Below are 12709 nucleotides of genomic sequence, written 5' to 3'. Positions count from 1 at the left end.
TGGGGCGGGGGGAAATCAATCACGGTTTCAGGGGAGGGGGTTTTGATCTTTCATAACTTGCACTGTACTTGTCATTAGAAGTTAAACATCATCTTTGAGAAGAACAGGAAGGCATTATCCAGCCACAGAGGTTGCCAATCCAACAATGAAAAGCTGCATCAGTATTACTGCACCAAACTGCTGCACAGAGTCTTTCAGAGATCCCCCGAAAATGCCCCACTTCAACACTGATCCTGTCCTCCTGAAAAAAAGGCATGCACATAATCTCTTCATTACTTGAACAAGTTGTTGAAGATGCACCCCTTTAGGTGCTCTGGTGCAGGGAGGGGTGCTGCACTACAAATCAGGAGACCTGGGCTCTATAACCATCCTCTACACTGGCCTGTGAAATCACAGGCAGATCACTTCACCTCTTTGTGGTCCTTGTCCTTGTCCAGCGCAAGCTCTTCAGGGCAGGGTCTCTCCCACTTCCCTCACGCGTTAAAGCACGTGGCAAAGGCAGGCCTGAAACTTGGTTGAGGCCTCGGAGCACTCAATTAATTCAAAGAGCCCAGAATTTACAATCTAGCACTGCAAAGGGAGAGAAACAAGCAAAGGACAAGAGAGATGAGGGCAGACAAGGTTTAATGTAACACAATCCTCTGGTTACTCCCTCCTCATACAAGGATGTGCATGTTTAGCTGTTCCAGTCCATTATATTCTCCCATATTGCACTCTAAAGCAGTGGAAACGTCACACCTCAGGGTAAAGTTACACTGTGGGAGGCAGGGAGTTTGACCTTTAAACATCCTCAGTATTAATGGGAAATTGATCTGGCAATTTAAACTCAAACAGACACAATACTTGCCGGCTTGACTATTTTAAAGATGTGTTAACATTTTGTTCCTGTCCGTTTTTGTGAATCAAATACAGGTTCACTTAATTCAGCACTGGAGAGGAACTGGAAAGGGCAAGAGAAATGGGTGAGAAATGCTTAGGATGTTTCTCTATTTTTATTCTCTCCAAGCTCAAAAGATGAAAGGGGCTTTATAAAAGCACCGAGTCAATCTATTATAATGCCATTAAAATGAAGCACACCTTACTATGCATTTAGAGCTTGAACCTTTCCATTATATTTGTGGTAGAAATCTATGGGGCAAAGGCAAACTTTGCAGGTGCCAGTCTGCCTCTGAATGCTCTTTGCATTGACCTTTGGGAAGAGAATCTTTTTCCAGTCGATACTTTGCCGAACGAAAAGCCCTGGTCCCATCCAGATGTGTAAGTGTCTGCACGAGGTCAGTGGTACTTGCACCCATTCTGCTCTGCAGGATGAGACCTAATAACTAAAGCAATATTGGATGACGAGAAGAGGACTTGTTTAAGAAGGACAGGGGCCATGCAACCTCTTCTTTTCAGACAGCATTTAGCACAGGACCAATCATGATGTATGAACCCAGTGTATGAAATGTTGCCAGAGATCTAATTCGTTCCTAGTCGCTCTGAACCAGACGAGCCCTAGAGGCCACAGCCTCCGTTTGAGCTCTAACCCAGAGCAAAGGGCAGGGCTGTGGTGTGCCCTCCTCGGAGCAGGCCAGGAACCAGATTCTCCCTGCTGTTGCAAGGACGGCTTCAGCTGTGACAGGACAATGCCTGCTGCTGGCCTATCCTTGCCAGTAGGCAGATTTGGGGGAGTCACAAAAAGAATCAAGGCTCTACTTATTTCTGTGCCCCCCACTGCCCCCTTGTATGAAGGTGGCAGAAACTTTGTGGAACTTGTTCCCCTCCAGTTTAGGGGTTGCCAGTATCTGGTCCATGGAGCCACTCAATCCGCCCCGCAGAGCTATAAGGCTTTGTCTGTGCCTGCACCGCCGCCACTTCTCTCACCTGCCCAGCTGTGTGCAGGGTCAGATTCCAGCCGGTGCGGGGCTACACGGGGGCTGGGGGCCTGCAAACCGAGTCCGCACTGCATAGCTGATGCTTCTTTTTGCTCCCCACCCCCTGCCTACCAGCTACAGCATGGGAACAGCTGGAGACTGCCCAGCCCTAGTGCAGCTCCCCCTGGGCTGGAAGTGGTGGCTGCACTGCAGTCATGGAGCAGACTGTGGCAGTGAGAAGTAGCTGTGGCACAGATACAGCTCCCACGTGTCTGGGCCTCAGAGGTGCAGATACAGGGACAATCTCCCCCATCTCTGACGTGCCACCGATGCTACCCAGCCTGCGCTGGACCAGCCCACAGTTTCTTAAAGGTTGCTAACCACTGCTCTAGTCAACTAGACTCAGTGCAAGAGACTGAGGGGTTGTTTCAGGAGCCTTGAAATTCTGCATGCTGGCACACAGGACAAGCCAAGGGGCACTGTCAAGCCTAGAGATGCTGCCCACATCTTTTCCTCTACATTGCATCTTCCCAGCAGAAGGATGCTGGTTGACCCATTGTCTGCCCCACAGACAATGGAATAATTTTCACAATTTCCATTGTGAAAACAAAAGGGCCACCAGGAACCGTGCCAGCAGTCCTAGCATGTTCAGCAAGCTGCTCTGCCACTAAGAAGGGCACGCGTGGGAACGGTGCAGGAAACAAATCGGCCTGCTCCACGCTAGACAGCGCTTCTGACCAGTGCTGCTGGTGCCAGCGCGCTCTGCTCTGCCTGGACATTACTCAGAAGCACTCAGTGCGGGAGAGAAGAGTCCCCTGCAAGTTCCCCTCTGGCCAGCCCAGCAAAGAATGATCTGCCCTTCCTCTTCCTCAATAGGAATTTGTAAGAAGGATTTGCATTGCTTGGGTTCACAAGAGGAAGTTGCATGAACTCAGGCATTGACTGAAAACGGTACTTTCCATGCACTGCATACATGCTATTGTGCCTGCTGGAGATAAGTGGAAGGGGAAGACCCAGAAACCTATGCAATATGCAAACGCTGCAAGGGCAGCTCACCCCTGTGAGACTTGTCCCCTAGAAACACCACAAAGTTAGTGACACATTGGGTAATGATCTACCCCGGTGGTGCAAACCAACGTTCCTCTTGCTGCCTCTTGTAACAATGCACATTCTCCAAAAGCTTGGACGTGGGGTGGGACCCGGCAGTCCTGGAGCACTCGATTCAAAACCCCTACGAGATCAAAGCATATCAAAGAGTCACAGAATCAGTCCCATTATGTGGGTGGGACATGCTAGCTTGAGCAAGGTCTTTCTCCTCCCTCCCCTGCATCCCTTAGAACCGCCTGAAGGAGAGATTGTGAAGAAAAATAGTGTTGACAACTATACTGTTTGCATGAGACTGCAGGAGCCCAACAGTGAAGCAGGCATGACCTAGCAACCTCAGCCACGGCCGTGCACTTTACTCAGAATAGAAGCAGAAAAATGCAGACCGCTGTGGACAACTAGGTCTGATTATACAGTACAACTAGACTAGGAAAAAGCCCGCTGTGTACGTGTTTGTACAGCACCTAACGCAGTAGGGCCCAAAGCCATGACCTGACTTAGGATTGACCACCATACAAATAAACACATACCATTTTAGGGGTGCTAAGATTTTACAATCATGGGTGCACAAATACACGTGCACACACAGAGGAGGGGAAAAACCAAAACACAGAGCACACTTAGAAACTGGAGATGGACTGAACTATTCCTCTACCAGGAAAAAAACCCCTCTTTCTCCTTCCATTCTTCAAGTCTGTAGTTTCACAAGATTTGCAATCCAACTCCTAGTTTTACAACTTGAAGCCACACGGAACGAACCTCATTTCAAGGCAGTTACCGAAGCAGAGAGACTCCATTCCAAACCTTAAATAGATATTTGAAGAGCTTATTACTGCACAGGGAATCCTACCAACATCCTAATTTGATAAATTGTCCTAGGCGTGTGCCAGTGGATATTCATGATATATGGGCCTATTCAAGAGAGCGCATTGTTCCTGACAGTAAACATTTCTTCGGACTTCATGTACAGAATGCCAGACAAACCGACTAATGCACAATAGATCGTATTTTGTGACACGGCCAGGCCCCAAAAAGGAGCAAGCTGCCTCTGCGAGTTATCTGCATGCATCGGAAAGCAACTTCTGCCCGATTCCGTTATGTTCGTGGTAGCAGATTTTAGTACATAAACTTGCTTGGATTATTTTCTTTCCTTGAACGGTTCCAGACCCACCACAGTGACAACTGCACTCCTCTCTTATTTATCCACAGAAATGACACTATTTGGGCAGAGGAAGCCTTTCCACGTAGCTCCTGGCCATCACATGTCAACCCTGACCTCATGACATGCGGGATAACAATCGGTTCTGGTGCAATTACACTGACTCTGCCTCTATAGGAGTGCAAAAGGGAGCTCTGCCACACGTTGTCTGAGGGTAGAGGGATGGATTTTGGCACTGCATCTCGGCGGGGCAGTGCACAGAGAGCCCGTCCTCCTCCTCATCTGCACGTCCCCAGTTCTAAGCTGGCTGGAGCTCCCAGCAGAAAGAGCATGTGTATGAACCCAAGAGACTGCTCTAATTATGGCAGCCTCAGAGCCGACTGCACACTGCACCCCAACGCTTCTGTGTTTAACCAGTCATTAGCATGACCTTTCCAACCAATGCCGCCAGCAGGACAGCCCCACGCTGCTCTTCTAGCAAGGAAATTCCCCCCTGGTGACTGCAGTGAATTTATCACCCTGGCAGGCTATTGAATCGGCTGTGCAGGGGCTGGATTCTGGCTCCAGTGTATTTCATCCAGCAGTTTTCCCTTGCAGTGACATCAAGCTCTGCATCTTCACATGAATGATGGAGTCCTCTGGCTCACATCAGTACGTGAGAAGGGTTACCCATTCAAACTTTACCGCAGAAATCCAGGCCTTGGAATAAACTTTTTAAAAGTGCAGCAAGACATGGTCTAACTTGATCTCCAGCTGACCTCAAAACTCCTAGGAGCAGGCTGGGGCTGTACATACATCCACACCTGGAGATTATCTGCATGGCCACGATGATGGTGAGGTCTGTGTTACATTACCAGTCCTTGCTCATTTTTGGCCCGCTGCCAGGCAGCTGCTAGTGCCTGGAGTCCAGCTTGTGGAGCTCCCTTTGCAATGCGAGTCAACACGACTTCAGGGATCCCTGTGCTCCGAGCGGCCTCTTACTACAGGCAGCCAGCGGGTTTAGCTGTAGAGCTCTGCCCAGAGCTTGAGGTCTGGCCACGGCACCCGATTCTTCTGTGAGAGCTAAGGGAGTGATAGTGGGAACCCAAAGGGAGTTAAGGTCAGATCCCAGATGGAGGGATGTGATCCTATGACCCCAGCTGACTTCCTGCCCTTTGGGCGGGGGGCTGGACTCGATGATCTTCCGAGGTCCCTTCCAGCCCTGATGTCTATGAAGTCTATGGAGAAGCCATGGGGGCTGGGGTGAGATAAAAAGAGGGATAGAGGCACGTGTCTGAAAGGAGGAGGGGGAATGACCTCCCATGAAGAAAAAAAGTGGAGGGAGATAAAGCTAGACAACCTGTGGCCTGGATATCCTTCTCCAAATATATATATGTTGCTGGATTCTAGGTGTTAAGGCATTAACAGTGAGCCCCTTAACATCCACACGAACTATTATCAGTCTCTAACTAAAGGTGTGGGTATATAAGCAAGTAATACAGAGGTGGTCATTGGCTTTCATGTCATACTTTGGGGTGTTTATACACGTGCTCTGGGCGCTTTAATTAGCTTCTGGCGTATCAGCATCCCTGTGCTGAAAAATGACGGCGGGGGCGCTTCGACGAGCTTTAGTTAAAGCACCCCTGCCACCATGTTTCAGCGCAGAGACGCCGATACGCGAGACGCTGCTGGAGCACGGTAACGACCCCACTCCACGATTAATCGCGTCTGCTCCGACGTGCTGGAATTGCAGCCGGTTAGAGCAACCTCGCTGCTTGTGTACGGGCACCCGCCGTGCCTGCTCTGTCCCAAGGTCAGCAGAAGCGAGATTGTGGTAACCGAGCAGCTGTTTCATTCAGAAGTGAACTGCCCCCGTTTAGATTTCACTTACCACAAAAACATGCAAACCAGCTACTGCAGCTCAGCTGGCGCACGGTGCCCCTCCCTCCTCTTCACTCAGTATTATTTTGTCTCTCCGCACACTAAATATGGATACCATTGCTTGGCATGGCGGGCTCCCCCACCCCATGAGCTAGTTGTTTAAAAAGAAGGGGGGGGGGGGGGGGGGGGGAAGAGGAACTGTTATTTCTAGAACAGTCAAACAGGAAACTCAGCTCTGCTGTCAATTTTTGATAGAGCCGTAGTTCCTCCATTGAGATTTCTGACCCTGGGACATGGCAGCGCTAGGAACTCGGAGCAGGACTTGATAGCATTTCTAGTCACTAAAAACCTTCTTTATCCAACTTGTTTTGCAGTGCGTTGACTGAGCAGGGTTTGCAGCTGTAAGATTCAGTATAGGCTGACAAAACCGATGGGCGTTTTTTTTGTTCTTTAAAGAGATGCTGCCCAAGTTGACAGCCAGAAGGGTCTATGAAACCCTAACTTGCACTTGGTGAGCCATTATGCACCGAAGTCCTCCAGCTAAGATCAATGGGATGCCTACCGTCATTAACTGCTTGCTGCTGTGGGTAAAGGATTCATTCAGTCCACTGCATTTTCCTGCTGCAGAGAACATACATGAACAATACAGTCAACACATTAGCACATTAGCAGCCCTTAGACCAGGGGTCAGCAACCCCCAGCACGTGTGCCGAGCACGGCACGCAAGGCCGTTTTGCTCGGCACACCACCACCAGCCCAGGCTCTAGGCAGCTGCTGCCAGCCATGGAGCCCAGGCTGCTCCCAGCAGGCGGCTGAGAGGCTGGAAGCCCTGCCGTGGGCCGGCTGCAGCCGGGAGGCTGCAAACAGCTGCTCTGGGCTCCGAGCACTCCAGCACCTTTCAAGGTAGACACTGTGGGGTTTTTTGGCACTCCAGCCGAAAAAACATTGCCTACCCCTGCCTTAGGCTCTAGGGCAGTGGCACCCTAGGGGAGCCCACAGGGTTCCCCATAGGTCTGGATTAATACTGCCATGGCTTCTCTGCTGCCAGATGTTTGAACCCATGGGGAGCCCCACAGGCTCTGCATCCCAATGTGCCCTGTGGGATGGGAGTTGAGCACCCCTGCTCTAAGGTGATAATTGTATCTACACCATAGACAGAAAATAGGGTCTAGTTCCACGCTCTTATTTTATTTTAATATTTTCTAACACGAAAGAGACATACAAAGACCTGTCTCAGGGAAATGCTGGGAAGCGGGGTTAATTTTTAGTTCTATTATTAACAGTGCCTCTTTGCATTTGAAAGAAACAGCCGTGAAAGTAGTTTTACACTTTCTGGCCACAATGATCAGAGCGGTTTGTAGAGCAGTCCCCAAATCTGGCAGCGGAGGATTCCCAGACGCCCTTGAAGAAACACTGCACCCAGTGAAGTTACTGCAATGGAAACACGCTTGGAAGGCAGGCTATGTTAGACTCAGGGGTTATAGTAATTCTTGATGACAGGTTCTTCATGGTATCGCAACAAATTAGGTCACAGATTAGATTTTCATGGAAGAGACTATCAGTAGCATCGATATTATTCCTTAAATAGAGAGACTGCAACCTAGTGGTTTGAGCACAGGGCTGGGAAGTAGGTTAAATCAAAATTTCAAATTCTGGATGAAAAAGCAGTTAATTCAATAAGATCCAGGAAAGAAACCCAGGAGTCCTGATTTCTAGTCCTCCATCCTAACCAGTAGGTTTTACAGCCTCCCTTTCCTAGGCAGGAAGCATTTGGCAAATACGGGAGAGCTTGTAAATCACACACCACAGGGAGAGACACTGCAGCGCTTTTACACAGCGGGTTGTACTGACTCAAAACAACGTTTTCGTTGCTAGAAGTGCAGCACAATTTAACACAGCCTTCATCAGAACAAAGGAAACAAGGGGAGCAGAAGCCAAATGTGTGTTAAATTTATGGCCTGAGCCTGTAAGAACTTAGATACCCTCAACTTCCAACCTCTTGAATAGTAGGATCCTATAAGAATGAGGATTTTAATATTAAAAAAAACACGGGATTATTTCAAGAGCATCTGCAGCAAAGACAGCCTGAAAAATTGGGACACTGAAAGCAAAACTAGGTTATATACGGCCTCAGAAAGGCTCCGAGGTGAGAGAAGGTTAAAACAGAGGTTTGAACTAACTGACTCATTTTAGAAATTCACTTCACACAGATGTACAGCCTACTCCTCGGGAAGCTGCGGCCCACGTACCCGAATCCAAATTTCACTCCAGTAATTTTATATCATCATCACCCCTGTCTTCCAGCATATTGTAGCAGTCTCAAAAGGCCAGAAACGAAATGCAAGGGAATGAACAGCTAAAAGATGACAGCCTGGAAGTCAGCATCTAGGAGTTGGTTGGTTCGGGTCCTGCTGGATCTTTGTCTACATTTGGCACTTTCTGAGCGGACAAGCAAAGGACGCAGCATGCATGCTGTGCTAGAAAGGTTACTGGATGGTGAGGGCCTATAATCGTGGTTCTCAACTTTGTTAGCCTTAAGGCCCCCCGCATGACTTTTCTGAATTTCCCATCACCCCAATTGAGAATCACGGACCTAGAATCTAAATTTGTAAAAGGTATGGAAGGCCCTTTGAGACCAGAAAGGTATAGCTGGTGCTAGGTAAAAGTGGCAGGGGAGGAGGACCGGCCCCCATCACGTGCTGCTTTTCCCACTGCCTGCCCCCTCCCTGCTCCTCTGGGGTCTCGCACACCAGCAACCTCTGCCCCCACGGCGGGTCTCACCAGCCCGGGGAGCACGGGAGGAGTGATTGGGATGAGCTCGGCTGCAAAGCATGGCTCCAGCCCCGCATCCACCTGCCTGCCTGAAGCAGAGCCCAGAGCATGCTGCTGGAAGCGGCCAGCACGCAGGCTGCCAGGTGTACAGCAGGGGCAGCAGAAGTGCTACAGGCTCTGCTAGGGCAGCTAGGACAGGTGCAGGATGCCAGGCATGCAGACGGGGCGGGTGGGCAAGGAGAGCACTTACTCCTCCCACAGAGGCCAGGCACCCTGGCATCTCTAATCACTGGACTCCAGGCTCATTAACTTGGCACCTCTAACACGGGGCCTTGTACATCAAGACTGAGATACAGCAATAGAGCAAGACAGGAAAGATCCTCAGCTTGTGTAAACCAGCCTAGCTGCACAAGTGCAGTGCCTGGTGGTATTCCAGCAGCGAAGGTGCCCAAGCTGCCTCTCTGGGAAACTCAGCCACCATCGCCCCTTCTGAGGATCCAGTCACGTTCTCCGTGGTGCCTGTGGACAGATGGAAACCAGGCTCTTTCCACTGGTGAAGCAGAACGAGAAATGCATGTACCAGTCACCCCTGCAGCGCTGGGCATTATTCTGCATGGTGCTAACTACCTGCCACTGCGTCTTTGTGAGTCTGGGCAATAGGCAGAGACAGCCCCGCTGAGTGGAAACATTTGCCTTAGCCAGCTGCAGATCTGGCCCCGAGAGCTTCATTCACTTTAGCAGGACTTTCAAGCAGGAAATGAGCTTTTGCTTTCAATGTTAACCTGCCGGGCTCTCTCAAAAACAAGCATGAAAAATACCTTGCCAGGGCCTCTGCTCTAAGCCCTGGGAGCTGCTATTTTGCTTTCAATAACTTTAAACTGCTATTTCTTTTCAGTGTGAGTGACCACAGTCCTCCTACACTCTGCAAACTGCACTAAGCTTCTTGCTGGGTTCAACACCTAAACCTCTGCTAATGCCACCCTGTTATCTGGCCTGTTCATATTTAGAGGCTCAGTTGCGAGGCCTGATTGCTTTGCTAGGCCTAAGCCTCATCAGCTATACTTACATATTACTGCATACCCATTATACACCCTACTCCTGACCATTTGAAAACATCTCTGCTCCAGACATTATCTTCAATGTTTTAAAAGGTACTCACTGTTCATGAGCTTGCATCTCTTCTTACCGAAGCCAGAGCACTCATTGGTTTCTGAGAATAAGATCATACCCTAAGTCTGCTCAGCTAACCACAGGTAGCGACTGCTTTTGTCTCCTGAGACCGGAAGCTGCTGCCTCATTGACATTTTACTGTTCCTCTTGAACAGCTACGTGCCACAAGGTTTCTTGCCCTGCCTCTTAAAAACCCAGTGCTACCAACTGCCAGGGATGCTGCACTAGCTGGACCCACGGGTCTGACCCAGCCTGGCTCCTGCTATGAAAGTTTGATTCCTTTCAGAACTCATTTCCTCTTGCAACAACAAAAAAAATAGAGGGCTAATAAAGCAGATGCCTAGTTTTACTAAACAACTGATCAAAGAGCAAACACAATATTTTTTGTCAGCTTCAAGGCACCAGTTTTGAAGAGCGGAGGTTACAGCTCACTTATTTAATTACTGGACAAACTGGGCATTAGGATATGAAGCTCTGAACAGAGCCAACTCATTTGCATGGGGTTTTGGTGTTCCTCTGCATTGCATCATCGAACCTTTTGAAACACAACAACTTCTTGCTTAAGGTGGTGGCGTTTGCACCCAGAAACAGCATCCGCTCGTACACTTGATGCTGCTGATCTCCAGACAGGGAAGTAGAGCGCCCCCAGACCAGAAGCCCTTCCCTCCCTGCAGGCCAGCCCAGTACATTTCTGGCTCCCGGGACAAACTCTGAGATGTGTTAGTCAACAGCAGGTGCAAGATTTGCATAAATAACAACAAAGATTGAAAAGTCTCAAGCCTGGCATCTGTTCCAACATAACATAATCTGCTTTCATTCAAATCAAATGTATCCAGAGCCGTGGGTAATAAGTGGCCCACAAACATGGCTGTCTAACGCTTGGATAATCGCAAACAACCTCCAAGAAGCAAACAAACACCCACGTGCACGGATGCTCAATGGCAACTCCTTATGACTGGCACTCCTGAATCATCAGTTAATAACCCTGGGCTTCCGACTGGGACTGACTGGAAACTGCCTTGATCGTTGTTGGGGGCATGCTTCCCGATTGGCATTTCCTCGTGTCTGATGTTTTCCAAGAGCCTTTACTGAGAAAGCAAGAACATTGCTGCTTGCGACTTGCTCTGCACTGATCTCCTCCAGCACAGCAGAAATCTGAATAAAGCAGGTTCTGGTCTTAGTGCGGCAGTAACTGCCCCAGGAGGTGGGTCACTCCTGTTAACCTCTCTCCCAGACCAAGAGGTCAAGGTCACCGAGAGAGTCAGGGCCAGGGCTAACAGCAAAGCACCGATTCCTGACTCCCAGTCCTATGCTTTGACCTCTATGTCTCAGACCATGATCTGTCAACTCAATTCTCGCATCCCTCAGGACAATTCCCCTAGCATCCATGCAGATAAAACGGAGGTAAATGAGAGGAGGGTCGAGCCCCCTGCAGGCGCATGGGTCCAGTCAATATTGCCTGTGTAACTCTCTCCCTCCAGTGCTGGGCACCCTCATGCCGGTCAATGGTGGAGCGCTCTGCTCTCTCCACGGTACCCGATATACCCTTGACTGACAACCTCACTCAGGATATTGATTTGCACATTTATGCTAAATGGCCGGGGAGAAGAAAGGCCCTCTCGCAAACAAGCCTTTGGATCAGAGCTTGATTATTTGTGTATTTATGAACTTGCTTTGTTGCCACTTCCACTGAGTGCAGATGGCAAAGGCTGAGCAGTTGGTAAAGAGGCTCCACAAAAATCAATCCAAGGGAACGCAGAACACTGCCTTTGCTCTGACGCTGCCAATTTAATTCGGCTGAAAACCCTCCTCAGCAATAATCATCCCATTCTTCTCCAGCCAGTTGGAGAGTTTCACATAAAGGCTTGAAACCAGGCTAGTCCTCAGAGATCACGTTTCCAAAAAAGCCCTGAATGAGGCACCTTTTCTTACCAAAATCCCTCTTGGGCACAGTTAGCTGGGCCTGTTTCAACACAAGCAGCCTCAAGTGTTTGGCCTCTGATTATTGAGGTTTAGACACCATTTGGATATAAGCGCTCCGTGCCACCAACACTTGGAGGAGAGCTTCCTTTTCCATGGCAAAAGCCACAAACAGAAATTTTAACAGGTTCCCAGCCTCCCCCTTGCCCCGAGGCAAATGAACGCTTGATACTTTTCTAGCATCTTTCCTCCGGACTCCAGGCCGTGTTAGTTAAGCACAACGCTCGGGAGGCAGGGAGTATCTATCGTCCCTCATCCTGTGGCTGGGAAGAAGGAAGCAAAGCAGCTTGTTCTCTTTGCTGGGTCTGGGCAAAGTCAGGAACAAAATCCAGGAGTCCTGAATAAATCTCCATACAAGTGCCTCGGTTTGAGAAATTATGAACTTTATCTCTGAGCGAGAGAGAAAAAAATAAAAAGCCCGCTATACCGCTAAAAGCAGTTGCTGCCCTGCCTTTGTTTCCTTCCAAAGGGTGAAGGAGTCACCGTGCCACAAAAAGTCTTTCTCCATCAGGCCGGCTGCAACGCACAGAAATGTCTTGCCTTTTCCCCCCCCCCGCGCAGAGTTTCCATCCTTTTAACAGTCGCAAACCTTCTTCCTGCCCCGCTCCCCAGGACAACATCACGTGTAGGCCCCGCAAGGGACCCCCGCCTGCATCCCCAACCTCTACTACTTCTTGCAGCCAGGTGGGCAGCACCCCTTTGCCCACCTTCCCCACCGCCTCCAAACTGGACGCCCTCCCCGGGCAGCCCAGCAGCACTGCATGGGTCCTGGCCAGGGCTCCACAGCGGGGCTGCCGCCCTCTTTGCACCG

The 12709-nt window shown here is 49.7% G+C and overlaps 1 protein-coding gene across 7 annotated transcripts in view; it reads right to left on the bottom strand.

Moving 5' to 3' along the window:
- Positions 1 to 12709, bottom strand: part of FAM49B (family with sequence similarity 49 member B) — a 137024-nt gene that overhangs the window by 123849 nt on the left and 466 nt on the right. The window lies entirely within an intron of this gene.

This window comes from Alligator sinensis, unplaced genomic scaffold (assembly GCF_000455745.1).
Source record: "Alligator sinensis unplaced genomic scaffold, ASM45574v1 scaffold307_1, whole genome shotgun sequence".
NCBI lineage: Eukaryota > Metazoa > Chordata > Crocodylia > Alligatoridae > Alligator > Alligator sinensis.
This window is presented reverse-complemented; position numbering and strand designations above follow the sequence as displayed.